The sequence below is a fragment of the Notamacropus eugenii genome (assembly GCF_028372415.1).
Source record: "Notamacropus eugenii isolate mMacEug1 chromosome Y unlocalized genomic scaffold, mMacEug1.pri_v2 SUPER_Y_unloc_3, whole genome shotgun sequence".
NCBI classification, from domain to species: Eukaryota; Metazoa; Chordata; class Mammalia; order Diprotodontia; family Macropodidae; genus Notamacropus; species Notamacropus eugenii.
The window spans coordinates 423,619-436,198 of NW_027325131.1; the positions used below are offsets into that span (position 1 = coordinate 423,619).

Consider the following 12,580-nt stretch of genomic DNA (forward strand, 5'->3'; position numbering starts at 1 on the left):
AATAGGAAAAAAAGAAGTATAGTGCAAGGTAGATAAAGGGGAAGAGAGAGACAGAGAGAAAGAGAGAGAGAGAGAGAAACATAATTAATAAATATAATTTAGGTACAGGCAAAATCCACTTACATGAGGGTTCAATTAAATTTAACTAACCAGAATTCATTTTCCGCAAAAAAGATTTGATAGGTTAATGAAAAGTTTATGAGTATATAGGTAGGCTTGAATTCTATCCCTGGTAATCATTAGAGGAGTAAATGTGAATGATGGAATTAACTTATGTCCACTTTAATTTCCTTAACTTGAAACAAACAAATGAATGAATGAATTACAATAAACCTTTGGTTTCTACCTCAGGGTATTTCAGTAGATGAAATGAATTTTTGTCTCAAAAATGCTTTACAACATGAAGATGTTGCATAAGAGTCAGCCCTTAGTATTTCTTCAAAGCTCAACTCAGTTGCTGCTTCTTCTGAAACCTTTATACCCCACCATGTACTATCATTTTCAGTTTATATTCCTTGTCCCAGCATCACTACCCCTAGTGAATTTATTTTTTTTCTCTGTGGGTCACAGAATCAGAACTTTAGAATTAGAAACAGCTTCAGTGATCAGGTATGTCAATCTCTAAATGGAAAGGGATAGTTCCTGCTACATTTCATCCTGAGTGAGGAAGACCTGACATTAAAACCCAGCCTTACACACTTGCTACTTGGATGTCCTAGACACTGTTTTAAGAGCTTTGCAAAAATTATATATTTGATCCTCAAAAAGATCATGCTAGGTAGCTTCTGTTACTATCTCCATTTTACATTTAAAGCAATTGAGATAGAGAGGATTTTAATGTCTTACTCAGGGTCAAACAGATAGTAAGTGTCTAAGGCCAGATTTTAACTAGGGTATTCATAACACTTGGACAAACACTACTGTATTCAGAAAGGTGAAGATAGGGATCGGAAATACTAGGGAATAAGAGGAAATTAATAAATTATTCTATATTATTGAAATTATTAAATTTTCAAAAATTTAATTTAAGAATTAATAGATGTCTTTTCTAATACTTTTAACTGTTCCCATCTATGTGAACTGGAAAAGCATGAGTTTCCTTTAAAAAAAATACTGTGCCCTATTCGCTGCCACCGTGGACCAGAGCCCCTGCCATGTGGGGCGGACTTCTGAGAGCACTGAACAGCGACTCCTACGTGCAGCTGGGCCAGTACCGCGACCAGCAATTTCGGGGTGACAAGAAGGACCAAGAGAAATTATTAAAGAAAAACTGTACCCTGTACGTTGGGAACCTGTCTTTTTACACCACCGAGGAGCGGATCTATTAGCTCTTTGGCAAAAGCATCAAGAAAATAATCATGTTCTTAGATAAAGTGAAGAAAACAGCATGTGGGTTCCACATTCCAGCTTTGTGGAATATTACTCCAGAGCAGATGCTGAAAATGCCGTGTTCTACATTAATGGGATCCACCTGGATGACAGCATTATCTGAACAGACTGGGACACGGGCTTCAAAGAGGGCGACAATATGGACGAGGATGATCTAGGGGCCAGGTACGATATGTGTATCGAAAGGACTATGATGCTGGCAGAGGAGGTTATGGGAAAATGTGCAAAATCAAGGAGTGATGGAAGCCCTCACGTACAAACAGCGGAAGTTGGCTGGTTGACGGATCCCTTTAATAGCAACACTCAAGTTCTGAAAACAGCTGACGTATAACAGGCTGTCTCTGGTTTCTCTACCTCCACACAGGAATTAAGCCCCAAGCCTCAACTTGGCTTTTCCACTCTGAAAATCATTAAATACCCCAAACTAAGCAAGTGACTGTGTCGGAGCCTTGAGAGGCTCTGTTCATAGATTTAAACCCAGTATAGCACAGAAATAGAAAAGTCTCATTATATGACTGTGTTACTTACTTGGAGTGGTCATTTAGGGAAAAGATCCTCATGAACTTTTTTTATGAAATGAATGTAATGATGTATGCTCTAGTGGCAATAGCCAACAAATGAGGAAATTTATTTCTAAGCTTTTTGAAGATATCCCTTGTTCCCAAGGTGATTTCTAGCTCATAAAGATACACAAGTTTATATGGAATTCTTAAAACAGTTCTGCCTGTGCATTAACGATCCGACACCTAGGAAGAAGGCTCTGCATTAGTGCTCCGAATGGATGATTTAGAAAGAAATGTGCATTTTCAATGTTAAGCACATCCTTGGGCTTTCAATGGGACGCTGGTCCGAAAAATGCAGAAGGAAACATAATTTTCTATGGGAAATTCCTCCTATGGACTTTAGGGAAGAAATGTCAGATGAATTCCTCAGAGGGTCTTTTTAACTGGGAAATTGGCACAAGTTGATGCTATCCCTGTTGTATTTATTTATTTATCCATTTGTTTATTTATTTGTTTGTTTCTTTATTTCACCAGAATGGTAAAGGAACTGGCACTGTTGAGAGGAGAGAGTGGAAATCAAGGGAACAAAACCTTTCACATGAGAAAGATCTGATAAGCTTCACTTAGAACTGATTTTCCGGTTAAGTGATTAGGGTCCTTCTATCAGCTTCTGCATTGCTGATAAAATAATTGAATTCTTGTTGAATTATGTACCTGAGATGATGACTCAGCTGGGACAGAGTAGGACTGTATTCGCTCCAACCAGGAAGAGTAATTTACCTACGAAAGAGTCTGTTCCTGATAAGTCTATTGGCTCATCTGCATCCATTTGGGAGCACAGATTGGAGTCCCACTGCAGAAACCTGCTATAATTCACATTAAAAAATTTTATCAAAGGGGAAAAATCAAGAAGGGTTGAAGTCAACCAATAACTTGCTATCTTTTCAGCGGTGTGTGGCCCAGGACATCAGGGAGGAATTCTCTTAGGGGTAAACTTTCTTTTTTCACGTTAGACTATGACCAAGTGATCAGTTGTAGAGTTTACAGAAGTTGTCTTATTTCAAGTGACCCCGACTTGTACATTTTGATCTGGGTTGAATCGTATCCATGTCTTAACTATGAGTAGGGCTTTAGGTTTGCAGAAGCCTTTGTAGCCTAGCAAGGAAGAGTCACGTGCTGTTTAGAGAAGAGGGTGCTTTTCTCACACTCAGAGAAAGCTTGACTATTTTTTCCTTTATGGTTTTCTTTACAGAATAGTTTTAGTTGCATATTTCGTTCTGTGATAAATAGAAAGATTGAATTTGGTTTCGTTTTGAAGAAGAATTTTAGAAGGTACTGTGTTTTCTCCCACGAGTTACCTGGCCAGGTCCCCTTCCAATAAAGCTGTCCCTCCAAAAAAAATACTGTGCCCTTGTTTAGAAACCTAGTGCAATTGATATATATTCAGTTCAATTCAACAAGTATATAATTATATTAAAAATGCATGATAATAGATTGGGTTTTTTAGATGAGAACCTGAAAATTACTGAATATAATCCAGTTTATTCATTTGGCAGTAAATGAAATATCTATTCCCTAAAAGGTAATATAATTTATCGAGAGTTACACAGCCAGCAAGTTTTTCAAGGTAGGATTCATATTCAGATTTTATGGATCATATTCAATGCTTTTCCTAATGCATTACTCTGCTGACTATAAAGGGGGAGGAGGCGGTTTATATGTATAAATTAGATAATGCATATTTTGTAAGGGAAACTATGTACCCCTGAATGCATACATCAACAAAATAAAGAACAGAAAAATGAATTAGGCATGCAAGTAAAAAATAAAACTAGAAAAAGTACAAATTAAAAACTCATAGTTAAACACCAAACTGGAAATCCTGAAAATCAAAAAGTGACTAATAAAACTGAAGAAAAAAGCAGTGAAAAAATAAATAAAACTTGGAGTTCTTTTATGAAAAATAATAATACATATACCACTAGCTGATGTCATTTTTTTAAAAAGGAAGAAAAAATTTACTCATGTCAATAACGAAAAGGGTAAATTCACCACCAATGCAAAGGAAATTAGAGCAGTTATTAGGAGCTATTGTGTCCAATTGTATGCCAGTAAATTTTATAATTTACATAAAATAAATAGCAATACACGCATACAAACACACATATATGTATTATACATGTAGGTAATAAATTTACATATTTGCTTATATATGTTTTCATTTATGTGTATAGGTATATGTGAGTGTGAAGGGGTGTGTGTGTGTGTGTGTGTGTGTGTGTGTATCCCAGATTAACAGAAGAGGACTACAATACTTAAATAACAATATTTTAGAAAAAGAATTTAAGGGGGGCAGAGCCAAGATGGTGGAGTGGAAAGACACACATATGTTAACTCCGAACACACAGCCCATAAAATATCTGTAAAAAAGAGCTCCCAACAAATTCTGGAGCAGCAGAAGCCACAGAACAATGGAGCAGACGAGATTTCTGTTCCAGAGAGCCCTGAAAACCTCTCACAAAAGGTCCCTAGCACCCCGGACGCAGAGCCGAGCCCAACCCAGCCTTGGCCACTCGGCACCAAGAGGAGCAGATCCCAGCAGGCTTCAGGGACAGAATCTCCAGCAGCCACGCACGTCCCCCCACCCATGGGCCCCAAAGGTTGGTGAGAGGGTCTTCTCGGCTTGCCGAGAGGGGAGTGGGGTGCCCCATAACTCAGGCCCCCGTGGGAGGCAGCAGCGGAGGCAGCAGCAGACTGGGGTTCCCCAAACAGGCAGGAGCCTGGATCCATTGTTGAAGGTCTCTGAATAAACCCCCTGAGGGAAGTGAGCCCGTGTGGTGGCCCTGCTCCCACTTGAGCATCTGAACTTAATCTCACACTGAATAGCAGCCCTGCCCCCACCCAAAGCCCTGAGGCTGTGAAGCAACATTTGAATCTCAGACCCCAAGAGCTGGCTGGGCGGATCTGGAGGCGAAGTGGGTGTGAAGAGAATATTCAGAAGTCAGGTCACTGGCTGGGAAAATGCCCAGAAAAGGGAAAAGAAAATAAGACCATAGAAGGTTACTTTCTTGGTGAACAGGTATTTCCTCCCTTCCTTTTGGATGAGGAACAACAATGCTTACCATCAGGGAATGACACAGAAGTGAAGGCTTCTGTATCCCAGCCCACTCAATGAGCTCAGGCCATGGAAGACCTCAAAAAGGATTTCGAAAATCAAGTTAGAGAGGTGGAGGAAAAACTGGGAAGACAAACGAGAGACATGCAAGTAAAGCATGAAAAACAAGTAAACACCCTGCTAAAGGAGACCCAAAAAAATGCTGAAGAAAATAACACCTTGAAAAATAGGCTAACTCAATTGGCAAGAGAGGTTCAAAAAGCCACTGAGGAGAAGAATGCTTTCAAAAGCAGAATTAGCCAAATGGAAAAGGAGGTTCAAAAGCTCACTGAAGAAAATAGTTCTTTCAAAATTAGAATGGAACAGATGGAGGCCAATGACTTTATGAGAAACCAAGAAATCACAAAACAAAACCAAAAGAATGAAAAAATGGAAGAAAATGTGAAATATCTCATTGGAAAAACAACTGACTTGGAAAATAGATCCAGGAGAGACAATTTAAAAATGATGGGCCTACCTGAAAGCCATGATCCAAAAAAGAGCCTAGACATCATGTTTCATGAAATGATCAAGGAAAACTGCCCTGAGATTCTAGAACCAGAGGGCAAAATAAGTATTCAAGGAATCCACTGATCACTGCCTGAAAGAGATCGAAAAAGAGAAACTCCTAGAAACATTGTGGCCAAATTCCAGAGTTCCCAGGTCAAGGAGAAAATATTGCAAGCAGCTAGAAAGAAACAATTCAAGTATTGTGGAAATACAATCAGGATAACACAAGATCTAGCAGCTTCTACATTAAGAGATGGAAGGGGACGTGGAATACCATTATTCCAGAAGTCCAAGGAACTAGGACTAAAACCAAGAATCACCTACCCAGCAAAACTGAGTATAATACTTAAGGGGGAAAAAATGGTCTTTCAATGAAATAGAGGACTTTCAAGCATTCTTGATGAAAAGACCAGAGCTGAAAAGAAAATTTGACTTTCAAACACAAGAATGAAGAGAAGCATGAAAAGGTAAACAGCAAAGAGAAGTCATAAGGGAATTACTAAAGTTGAACTGTTTACATTCCTACATGGAAAGACAATATTTGTAACTCTTGAAACTATTCAGTATCTGGGTACGGGGTGAGATTACACACACACACACATGCACACGCACACGGACACACACATAGAGACAGAGTGCACAGAGTGAATTGAAGAGGATGGGATCATATCTTAAAAAAATGAAATCAAGCAGTGAGAGAGAAATATATTGGGAGGAGAAAGGGAGAAATGGAATGGGACAAATGATCTCTCATAAAAGAGACAAGCAAAAGACTTATTAGTGGAGGGATAAAGAGGGGAGGTGAGAGAAAAACATGAAGTTTACTCTCATCACATTCCATTAAAGGAAGGAATAAAATGCACACTCATTTTGGTATGAAAACCTATCTTACAATACAGGAAAGTGGGGGATAAGGGGATAAGCAGGGTGGGGGGGGGATGATGGAAGGGAGGGCATGGGGAAGATGGAACAATTTGAGGTCGACACTCATAGGGAGGGACAGGATCAAAAGAGAGAATAGAAGTAATTGGGGCAGGATAGGATAGAGGGAAATAGAGTTAGTCTTACACAACACGACTATTATGGAAGTCATTTGGAAAACTACACAGATTTAGCCTATATGGAATTGCTTGCCTTCCAAAGGGAAGGGGTGGGGAGGGAGGGAGGAAGAGAAGTTGGAACTCAAAGTTTTAGGAACAACTTTTGAGTACTGTTCTTGCCAGTAGGAAACAAAAAATACAGGTAAAGGGGTATAGAAAGTTATTTGGCCCTACAGGACAGAGGAGAGGATGAAGACAAGGGCAGAGAGGGATGATAGAGGAGAGAGCAGATTGGTGATAGGGGCAATTAGAATGCTCGGTGTTTTGAGGTGGGGGAAAGGGATAAAAGGGGAGAAAACTTGGAACCCAAAATTTTGTGAAAATGAATGTTAAAAGTTAAATAAATAAATTTAAGAAAAAAGGCAAGAAAAAACTTCCAATTGAGGGGAAAAGTGGGAGGTGAGAGGGAAGACGTGAAGCTTACTCTCATCACATTTGACTTAAGGGAATAACATGCACACTCAATGTAGTGTTAAAATATTTCTTACACTACAGGAAAGTAGGAGAGAAGTGAATAAATCGGGTCTGGGGAATTATAGAAGGGATAGCAAATGAGAGGAGGGGTCTAATTAGAAGTAAACACTTTTTTGGAATGATCAGATCAAAAGCAAGAATAGAATTAATGATGGAGGCTTTAATAGGATGGAGGGAAATATAGATAGTCTTTCACAACATGACTATTATGGAAGTTTTTAGCAAAGCCACAGATATGTAGACTGTATTGAATTGCCTCCTGAAAGAGATCCCAAAAGGAAAACTCCTAAGAATGTTGCAGCCAAATTCCAGAGTTATCAGGTCAAGAAAAAATATTACAAGCAGCCAGAAAGAAACAATTCAAGCATTTTGGAAATACAATCACGATAATACAGAATTTATCAGCTTCTACACTAAAAGACTGAAGGACTTGGAATATGACATTCCAGAACTCAAAGGAAATAGGATTAAGACCAAGAATAACATACTCAGCAAAACTTAGCATAATACTCGAGGGGAAAAATGAAATTTCAGTGAAATGGAGGACTACCAAGCATTCATTTTTTGGGAGGGGGGGGGGAATTATAATGCTTTTATTGCCAGAATGTACAAAACACTGATACTTTTGTGATTCTGCAATATTTCCTCTGAATCCCACAAAACTTCAGAAATAACTAAATCTTCCAGCTTAACAAAACACTCAAAGGTTAAGGAGGTTTTTTTTTTTCACATAACAGAATGCAAAGTTTTTTGCCTTGTTGGTTCAAACATCATAAAAATGAGTGACTGAGCTGTGGTCTGAAAGGAATGTAGCAGAGGAAATACACAAAACTTGAATGATGTACTTCGATCTCACATCGTTTTATCTCTCTACTGTACCTATATTAAGCAGGTCACTAATCAAGTTATCAAATGATAAAATTTTAGATATTATATCTTTAAATGTATTGAGCATAATGATTTTTTACTCCATGAACAATGCTCTATTGTACCAACTAACCGTAATTAGAGTAGTTTTATAAAATACACTGTCAGAGCTTAAGCTGCTATGTAGCTATAGTTTCACAAATCGCTATATATTTTAATTACACTCTGGTATTTGAAAATAGTTTGAAATCTACTGGGGTGGGGGGTCTGTCAAAGAACCATAGAAACATACTTTAAGAAAATGCCTTACGAAAGCTTCAATGGTTCTAAATGCCTGAAATTTTATATCATCAGGTGCAAATGGAACCTTTCAAAGACACTTTGGTTGTCATGGTCAATTTTCAGTACAGGGTGTGAAAAGTAGCCAAAAGATGGGTAAAAGAGACCCTTGTAACATACATTCAGAATGAATTATTTTCACAAACTAAATATCTGAGGACTTCAAGATTTTTACTTGAGCAAACAGTATTGTAATGCTGACTACTTAAAAATAAATGAAAATGTTTTTCAGAAGCTCAGTCAGAGGTTGTATTGCATCAAAAGGATTTAATACTGGCTATATACAGAGAAGAGTAAGACCAAAATTCCTAAAGCATTTCATTAGGAAATGTTTCATGTTACCAAGATCTCACTTTAATATGGCAACATTCAGCAGGTTACCATTTTGACATTTAAAAATGAACAGCAACATCGCTTCCCCTCCTGTCCTTTGGTACCCATCAATTTAAATAATGAAATAATAATCCTTCCCATTTTCAGTTCCACTTGGATGGCATTACTGACATAGTGACTTCGATGCTTTAGCTGACATTTGGCAGCCCCAGGAGAGCACCAACTGCTCCAAAGTATCCCTCATGTTCTAGAAACAACGCCTTCAACTGGCCTTTGGACCAATAATCCAATACATATGCCAAAAGTTTCATAGATAGGGTATTGACACGTAGAAAGTTTCCAACAAAGACAACTCTATTTTCTCATTATCAGCACACTTTCTTGCTATAGAACCAATGTTATTGGTCACAGTAACTAAAGTAGTTCTCGCTAGATCTTCTTTACTAACGGGATTCTCTCTTCTCCTTATAAATCGTGTTTCCAAAACTAGATGCTACAGCCCACCCTGGCAAGCCAAATCTTTCATAATCTCCTCCATAAATATCACAGACCAATTTATCAGCATGGGTGCTGTCACCTTTGGAAGCCATTTCAAGGGCTTCTTTAAAACTTTCACAGCCAGTCAGTAAACTGCATAAGCCCAGAAATGTACCACCTCCCAGGCTTGTTCCAGTAACTCCCTTATAGTTGTCTTTGGAATGGACAGCTAAAATACGAACTCCAGAACCAATGTTCACGACCAGTAGTGGACATGGGTCATCTAAGGTAAAAGGCGTCTTTTGGCATCTTTCAGCTTCTGAGGCATTGCCAAAGTAATAGCATTCTGCCTGCCCATTAAAACTGACAGAATCTATATATAGCAAGCCCTTTACAAGACAGTCAAATTCATCCAGTTTGTGCAACTGGAGGTTTCCAATAGTGCGAAAATCTTTTTCAAACTTGTAAGCATCACCTCCAGTAGCACATAGTACCTTGTGTAACGTTGAGAAGTTTTTATCTCTCCCCATTTGGATAAAAGTAGGCAGGTCATGGGTTGGAAATCTGATAAAGAGCAAGTTCCCTCTTCTCCCAAAAAGTGTCAAATCTTTAAGTTCGAGATGAACATCCCTAACTCCAATTAACCCATAGGCTACATTAGAAGTCAGATATTTCCGGATACTTTTTAAATTTTCAATTTCTTCTTGCTCCTCCTCTGCTGTGATATCAATGGGTTCAAAGTAGCGAAGTTTCACAAGAGTGCCTCCTATGTCCATGCCAAACCATGGGAAAGAAGGCTTTTTGGCATCCTTGATCTTCATGCTGCCCATCGGGGGAGCTGGGGCAGCAGCGGCGGCGGCGGCGGCGGCGGTGGCCGGGCATGCTCCGGGAGACGACAGCGGGGGCGGCGGCTCGGCCCGAGAGCTCCTCGGTACCGAGGCAGGGGGGGCGCTGAAGCGCGGGCCGGGTCCTCCCCACAGCGCCGCAGGAGGTGGGCTCAGAGTGGGGCGGGGCTGCCAGCCGCCTGAGGCGATGCCCGGCGAGTGGGCTGGGGTAGGGGGGGAGATCAGCCTCCGGATGGGGACCCCCTGCAACTCCTGAGGCGCGGCCAACGCGGTGGGGGTGGGTGGGTGCGATGGGGGACGGACGCCAGCACTCGCCGCTCCTGCCCCACTGCCACCGCTCCAGAAAAAAGGCCCCTCTTCCAGGAGCCGCCGCGCTCTGCTGCCGCCACTAAGCAGCGAGCCCGCCCAGACCAAGCATTCTTGTTGAAAAGAACAGAGCTAAATAGGAAATTTGACTTTCAAATACAAGAATCAAGTGCAATATGAAAAGGCAAATAGGAAGAAGAAGCTTTCAGGAATTTATTAATGTTGAACTGTTTACATTCCTGCATGGAAAGATGTTATTTGTAACTCAGGAGACCTTTTTCAGTATTAGGGTATTTAGAGGAAATATTTGTACACATACGTTCATACATACATACATATATACATATATATATGCACACACACATACACATATATAGATACATATATTTACACATATAAATGCATGTGTAGGTGTGTAGAGGTATGCAGGTGTGTGTATATTATATATATATATATATATATATATATATATATATATATATATATGCATGGGAATGTATATTTACATGGGTGTATGTGTCTATGTGTGCATGTGTACATACATATGCACTCACACACACACACACACATATAGACAAAGGGTACAGGGTGAGCTGAATAATATGATGGGTGAATGCCTAAAAAATAAAATAAAATTTACTGTTCAGTGGAATATACTTCGTGTGAGAGAAAGGGAGAGGTAAAATGAAGCAAATCATCCTACATAAAAGAGGCAAGAAAGAATTTGTTCAATGGAGGGGAAGAGGGGTGAGATGAAAGGAAATAAGCCAGTCTTATTCTCAAGGGATGTGGCTTGAGGAGGAAATAGCGCACTCAATTGGATCAGGAAAGCTATTTTACCCTGCAGGAAGGCAAGGGAGAAGTAGAGAGATGATAGAAAGGACAGCAAATTGGGGAAAGGGATATTCAGAAGCAAACATTATTATGAGAGGACAGGTCAAGGGAGAGAACGAAAAAAATGAAGGCAGGATAGGACAGAGGCAAATGTGGTTAGTCTTTCGCAGTGTAACTATTATGGAAATGTTTTGCATTATTACACATGTGCAACATATGTTGAATAGCTTATTTTTTCAATGAATGTGGTTTGAGAGGAAGGGAGAGAATATGGAACTCAAAGCTTTAATAATGAATGGTAAAAATTGTTCTGGCATGCAACTGGAAAATAAGATACACAGGTAATGGAGTATAGAAATCTAAGTTGCCCTATTGGAAAATACAGGGGAGGGAAATGGAAGAAGGGGGCTAATTGAAAGAAGGACAGACACTAGGAAGGGGGTGGATGAGGATCATGCTGTCCTGGGATGGAGGTGGGGAGAGATGGGGAGAAAATTTTGAATTCAAATTCTTCTGGAAGTTAAGACTGAGAACTGAAAAACTAAAAAATAAATAAATTGTAAAAAAAAAAAAAAACAAACAAACAAAAGTCAGTGTGTCAAGGACATGACTAATTGATGAAACTACTCCTAGCCCTCAAGGAATATGCTCTTCAATTTTGCGCAGAACCCCACTCAACTAGGAGTATAAACAGAATCCAGTCTGGACATGTCCTTAGCCTGGAGAAAGAAGGCCCTATCCTTGTAACCCTCCATTAAGGTATGGGTTGAACCAGTTTATAAAGGAGAAAATAAATGAGAGGCGTCTGGATGGAGATGGATTGCACTCCAGCAATCTGGAAGCTGTTGTGTCTAATGATCAAGGTATATTCTCAGTAAGAGGAGCTGAAGTCTTCTAGCATACCTCTTCCTTAAAGATTCACCAGTAAGGGTTGATTTTTACTTATCAGGGGCCTTCCCTCTACAAATTTATTTAAGATTCTTAAGGTTTTCTTTGGGGGTGGAGAGCATTTGACTTATTGACCATCAATTTCATGATTGTTGGCTAGCCTAATTAATAAATTCATTACTAACTACTCAGAAACTCATTCCCATGCTTTTTTTTAATTTCATCTTATTATGTGCCAAATACTGTGCTAAACACTACAAATATTATTTCATTTGATCCTTACTGCAAACCTGAAAGGCAGGTGTTATTATTATCCCCAATTTATGGTTGATGAAACTGATAGAAACAGAGATTAAGTGACTTGCCCCAAGTTAAATACCGTTTTAATTTAGATTTAAATATATGTCTATGTATGAATATGTGTGTGCATTTATATATGTGTCTATGTGTGTATGTATATGTGTGTATACAAATAATCTGCTAAGTTAGCCTAACATGGACAAAAACACTTTCTCCCTTCTCTTGATTGCCTTCAAAAATAGAACAATTTCCATCTTTAAA

At 39.3% G+C, this 12,580-nt stretch overlaps 2 pseudogenes; one reads left to right on the plus strand and one right to left on the minus strand.

The window, feature by feature from the left end:
• The first annotated feature begins 1,154 nt into the window (after positions 1-1,154).
• Positions 1,155-1,629, plus strand: LOC140517001 (nuclear cap-binding protein subunit 2 pseudogene; annotated as a pseudogene).
• A 7,187-nt stretch (positions 1,630-8,816) lies between these two features.
• LOC140516994 (pantothenate kinase 3 pseudogene) lies at positions 8,817-9,967 on the minus strand (annotated as a pseudogene).
• Positions 9,968-12,580: the final 2,613 nt, after the last annotated feature.